The 6000-nt window shown below is 39.0% G+C and overlaps 1 protein-coding gene across 2 annotated transcripts in view; it reads left to right on the top strand.

Annotated features, from left to right (window-relative positions):
- Positions 1-292: 292 nt before the first annotated feature.
- The window catches only part of col22a1 (collagen, type XXII, alpha 1), a 69992-nt gene continuing 64284 nt past the window's right edge, over positions 293-6000 (top strand). For both annotated transcript variants that reach the window (XM_026909889.3, XM_026909888.3), the window contains exon 1: positions 293-550. The gene's annotated coding sequence lies outside the window, so the exon portion shown is untranslated. The remainder of the gene's footprint in view (positions 551-6000) is intronic.

Here is a 6000-nt window from a genome sequence, read left to right as displayed (position 1 = left end):
ACACTAGGGTAACACACACACACACACACACACACACACACTGGGAGGAACCCAGAGGGTGTGGTATCCTGACACATGAAGGTAGTAAAGGAAAGAAAAAGAAAGAATGAGAGTGAGAGATGAAGAAGGACAAAAATATCCAGGAATCTCGCTCTATAATTGGCCGACTCTGTCAGGCCCTTTTTTGATGTGAGGTTGCGCGCCCAGCCACCTCGTCCCCACTGAAACCTTATCCTCTGAACACAGGTTCCACCCCTCCCACGCCCCTGCACAGTGACACTGCTGCCTCTCTCTCTCTCTCACACACACACTTACACACACTTACACACACACACTCCACCACCTCTCACTACACACACATCTGTGGATTACTCTTGCTCTCTCAGTGTGTATGTGTGTGTGTGTGTGTGTGTGTGTAAGGGGGATTTCAACACCTGTAGAGGGTCAGCATCAGAAGATGAGGATGCATGGAAGTTGAAGAGTGTGAGTGTGTGTGTTTGAGTGTGTGTGAGGGCTGGAGAAGGTTCTCCATTCAGCATTGATTCCACAGGTAAGGATGGACCATCTTTCACATATATAGAGATATTGTGTTCTGCAAAAAAGATTGTATGTAGAACCCTACAGCGGGTTTCTCTTTCTGGGAGGGTTCTCAGAACTTGGTGTTTTTTTATATTTTCGTTGTTTGGAGCTTCTGAGAGTTTCTCAACAACTTGACAAACTTTCTGGCACAAGTTGAGGCTTCAGGATGCTAAGAACCCTTAAATATCCAAAGAACAACTGAAGAACCCTTGAATGGTACTTTTTGCTGAGAGTGTAGATTTATAGAAAAACAGATTTTAGCACCTTAAAGCGTTCTCCAGTTTGTGTTTTAGAATGCTAAGAACACTTAAGTATCTAAAGAACCCTGGAAGAGTACTTTTTTTTTGCTAAGCAATGGTTCCTAGCCTCTAAAAGAGACACAGAGACATTAAGGGTTCCTTCAGAGACAAACTGGAGAACTCGTACAGGTATGAACAGACCACCTCTTCCCCTCTGAGGGGGTTCCAAGTAGAACTTTTTTAGGAAGCTAAGATCCCTTAACTATCTAAAGAACTATTGAAGGGCACTTTTTTTTTGCTAAGAGTGTACATTCATAGAAAATAAGGGTCCATCTAGAACCATAAAAGTTGGTGTCTCTGAAGGAACCCTTAAAGAACTTACATACAGGACCTTTGGGAGGCTAAGAACCCTTAACAATCCAAATAGTGATTGACTGAATGATATCTTTCTCTAAAAGTCCACACTTTTAAAAAAAAATCCACCTGGAATCATGAAGTGTTTAGTTTGAACCTTCGTGGGACCCTTAGAGATTCTCTGTAGAACCTTACAGAGGGTTTCTTTTTCTGAGAGGGTTCCAAGTAGATCTGTTTTAGGATGCTAGAAACATTACCTATCCATAGAACGCTTGAAAGGGTTGTGCTTTCTGCTGAGACTATATATACTCATGGAAAATAATGTTGGGTCTTGCACTTTTTGTTCCTCTGGGGAACCACTAAAGATTCTCCTAGAACTAGAACTTCTTTTGGAAGCTAAGAACCCTTAAGAAGCATTAATGGGTACGTTCTTTCTAAGAGTGTACACTCATAGACACAAAGAATCCATCTAGAACATTTAGTTTGTCCCTTTGTGGATCCCTTAAAACACGAGCAGAACCTGACTGTGGGTTTCTCTTTCTGAGAGGAACCTCAGAACTGCTTTAGGATGAGAAGAACCCTTAACTACCCAAAGAAACTTTGAAGTGTTCTCCAGGTTGTATCCCTGAAGGGAACCTTAAAGATTGTATGTAGAACCGTGGGCTTCCCTTTCTGAAAGCGATCCAAATAGAACCTCTTAAGGAAGCTATGGACCATTAACTATCTAAAGAACCCTTCTTAGAAAAATACAATTTCATCTAGCGACTTAAAGTGTTCTCTGGTTTGTCTTTCTGAAAGAAACTTTAAGGATTGTATGCAGAATCTTTCTGAGAGGGTTCCAGGTAGAACCTCATGGGTGAAGCTAAGAACCATGAACTGCCCAAAGAACCGTTGATGGGTACCTTTGCTAAGACTGAACGTTCTTGGAACAAGGGTTGCATCTAGCAGTTTAAAGCGTTCTCCAGTTTGTCTCCCTGAAGGAAACCTTAAAGATCGTATGTAGAACCTGACAGTGGGTTTTCTTTTTAGAGAAGGTTCCAAGCAGAACCTCATTAGGAAGCTAAGATCTCTTTATGAGAGTGTGCTGCATTTGGACAGACTTGTTTTGTGAAAGAAGTTGGTATTTATTTTTTTTATGTTTCTGAGAGTTCAGCAACCTGATGTTCCATAGTTGTGGTTCTTCCTCAAGTTTTTTTTTTTTTTTTCGTTGGGCACATTTCTGGAGAGCGGAGGCTGTTTTGTACATCTCAGGAAGTGCTCAGGAGTGGAACGTCTGGTTTGTTCATCTGCACTTTGCTCCCAGGAATATCATTTCCAGGGATTTTTTTTGTTTTTGGCCCCTGACTGAGTCTCCAGTGTGTTAGCAGAATGATCCGGTGCAGAAACACCTAGCATAGAGAACGGTTCTTTATCCATTTAATCATGTACTGTAAATATAACATACTGTACACTGTAGTGTAAAAACCACCTGAATCTAATTTCCCTTCACATGTTACGTTTCACACATTTATCACAGTTCATGTGTTTATGATTCATTTATTATTATTATTATTATTATTATTATTATTATTATTAATAATAATTTATTTCCATAACTGATTTTTTTTTATTCGTTTTTTACACACAATTTATTTTTCACGTATGTTTATTACATTATTATTTTTTTACACACAATGTATTTATCTTCATGTTTTTTTTACACATTTTTCCCACATCACATGTGATTTATACAAATGATGCATTTTTCACATGTGATTTTTTTTATTTCATTTTAATTTTTTTACAAATGATTCATTTATTTTCATGTTTTTTTCTTTTGTTTTTTCTTTCTTTCTTTTTTTTTTTTTTTTTACAAATGATTCATTATTTTCACCTTTTCATTATTATTATTATTATTATTATTATTATTGTTATTATTTTACAAATGATTCATTTATTTTCACATGTGATTTTTTTCAAATGATTCATTTATTTTTCAAATATGATTTATTACAAAATTCATTTTTTACGTGAGTTTTTACACACAATGCATATGTTTTTTTTACACAATTATTTTTTCCTCACATCATTATTTTCACTTGATTTATACAAAAAAATTCATTTATTGTCATGTTTTTTTTTCCATGATTCCTTTCTTCCCTGTCATTATTTTCACATGATCCATTTAGTTCTAGATGTTAATTTTCCACCTGTAAGTATTATTTATCGCTTATTGTTTACATGATCATGCCATATCGGTCACACGTCCAGTTACAGGGCATAACGTGTTGAAATGCACTTTCACATGTGATCACATAGTACTCACATAATCACATGTGTAATGTGCTGTGTGTGAGAGGTCAAGCGTGCTCTTCAAGGACACAATGGTGCTTTCTTGGCTAGAACTATAAGCTCCTGCCTGCTGTTACTCCTGGGACTGAAACCTTAAAGAGTGTGTGTTCAGCCATGAACTGAACCGTAGCTCAGTGAAAATGGTTCCAGCTTCACTCGGGCTGGAGTTATTTCTAGCTGTCATCCTTCATCAATGTCTCTTAGGTCTGTTAGAGTCTAGAAATCGTCAAGTAGTAAAAGTCGTATTCGCAGCTAAAACCAGTGTCGAGTAAATAACTCAGTTCTGAGGATGGAGTCGATGTTCATAGCACTTATGTATTTCCACTGAGCTGCCGCTGTTTCGGAGCAGTGGACCCAGACCAAATCAGGACTGGGTGTTGACTTACCAAAACATCCACTGCTGTTTATTCAACTGAACATAGAAAGGATTTGTTTTCCCCCTTTGGTTTTCCTTTCCTAATTATAGATCAGTGTCGGTGATCATTTAAACAGCTATCAATTATAACGGCAAAAAAAAATAAAGACATGCGCAATTTAGACTCACAGTAAAAACACAGCACTCATTAGTGAGAATTATTACAGTGAGGATTGGAAAGGAGCTAATTACAGCCTACAGATTTACTCTCACGCTGGATCGTTTGTGGCAAACAAAAAGACATTTTTGTTTTGCTCCTCACTGAGCGAACACGAAGTGTCAGTGGAGATTATGAGAGCTGTTGAGTTCTGGATTCTGATTGGTCAGAAGGTGTTGATTAATTTCCTCTGACAGTAGCTGCAAATCACTCATTTTATTACGTTATCGTTTCTCTAGTTGTCATGGATGGATGTATTTGCAAGTCAAATCTTTAATATCGGTCCAAATCAGCAGACAGAAGTGTAGTCAAAAAACAAGCAAAAGGTGAAATGATTGAGAGAACAGAGTAACCTGGGAAACCTGGACCAAAAAATGAAGGAAGCAAAAATGTCAAAACCAGGAAGACATGGAGAAAACCGCTCAGAATTGTAAATCGAAATCAAATGACAAAAACTCACTCATAACTGTGTGAAAGTGTGAGGCTTAAATAGAGTGACTGAATAACAGGAAATGAGAAACAGGGGAGTTAGAGTTCACGTGAGTTAGAGCTCAGGAGAGTTAGAGTTCAAGTGAGTTAAAGCTCAGGAGGGTTAGAGTTCAAGTGAGTTAGTGTTCAAGTGAGTTAGAGTTCAGGGGAATTTGAGCTCAGGAGAGTTTGAGTTCAGGTTAGTTTGAGCTCAGGAGAGTTTGAGTTCAGGTTAGTTTGAGCTCAGGAGAGTTAGAGTTCAGGTTAGTTTGAGCTCAGGAGAGTTTGAGTTCGGTTTAGTTAGAGCTCAGGAGAGTTTGAGCTCAGGAGAGTTTGAGTTCGGGTTAGTTTGAGCTCAGGAGAGATTGAGTTCGGTTTAGTTAGAGCTCAGGAGAGTTTGAGCTCAGGCGAGTTTGAGTTCGGGTTAGTTTGAGCTCAGGAAAGTTTGAGCTCAGGAGAGTTTGAGCTCAGGAGAGTTTGAGTTCAGGTTAGTTTGAGCTCCGGAGAGTTTGAGTTCGGTTTAGTTAGAGCTCAGGTGAGATTGAGTTCGGGTTAGTTTGAGCTCAGGAGAGTTTGAGGTGGAGCTCATAGGAGTTAGAGTTCAGGTGAGGTAGAGTTCAGGTGAGCTTTTTTTGTTGGTGAGTACAAAGCACTTCTGTAAGTCACTAAGGGCGTCTGCCAAATGCTCTAAATGTAAAATGTCGATAAAGTCGGACTTTCAGATGGGAATTGCAAGTAGGAGGACCATTTTAATGACTTTTTCCTACTCTGAGGTTGGAAACTGACCAGCTTCCACTTTATCATGAACGTATCATTAGCATTGCTGATTTTATAGTGTGCATAACTGCTTCACTTTTTGATCATTAACTGCTTTCACAAATATATATCTATGACCACCCATCACTGCTAGGCTAACTAGCTTGACAGGCACTGATTGCAAAAGGACATGAAGTGGTTGCTCCTTTATCAAAACCCTGTGCTGCATAATTCTGAGTTTCCTGTCAGTGCCTCCTGAAGATCTTTCCAATGATATGATCCTCCTGAGGCTTCCATGCTTCCTCTAAATCAACACCTGCCAGTAACATCGTTTCCTCTCACAGAAAAATGAGTTAGCAGTGTGTTTGTGTCAGGCTCGGTCAGCAGAGAAAAGTCTAAATCTTTGGTTTGTCACCACTTTCTCCACTTTTCATATGAAATTACAGTCAATAGTCAAAAGCTATTAGCCCCATCTTACATTCAATATCAAAGCGTGAGAGTCTGACAAAGACTAACTGAAATAATTGCTCTATGGCCACATACTAAATCCCCTGGAAGCTCCCTGTATCCAATTTCTAACAGATTCTGAAAAAAGGTACAGTGTCTTTCATAAGTATTCACCCCCTTTGAACTTAGCAGCCATGTTGACTTGATGTCACTTGCTGAGCTCAGGGTTGAGAGGACCGTCCCAAGGTCCCAAG

The sequence above is a fragment of the Pangasianodon hypophthalmus genome, chromosome 9 (genome assembly GCF_027358585.1).
Source record: "Pangasianodon hypophthalmus isolate fPanHyp1 chromosome 9, fPanHyp1.pri, whole genome shotgun sequence".
Taxonomy (NCBI): Eukaryota; Metazoa; Chordata; class Actinopteri; order Siluriformes; family Pangasiidae; genus Pangasianodon; species Pangasianodon hypophthalmus.
The sequence above is the reverse complement of the archived record's forward strand: the minus strand, read 5'-3'. Positions and strand labels throughout refer to the sequence as shown.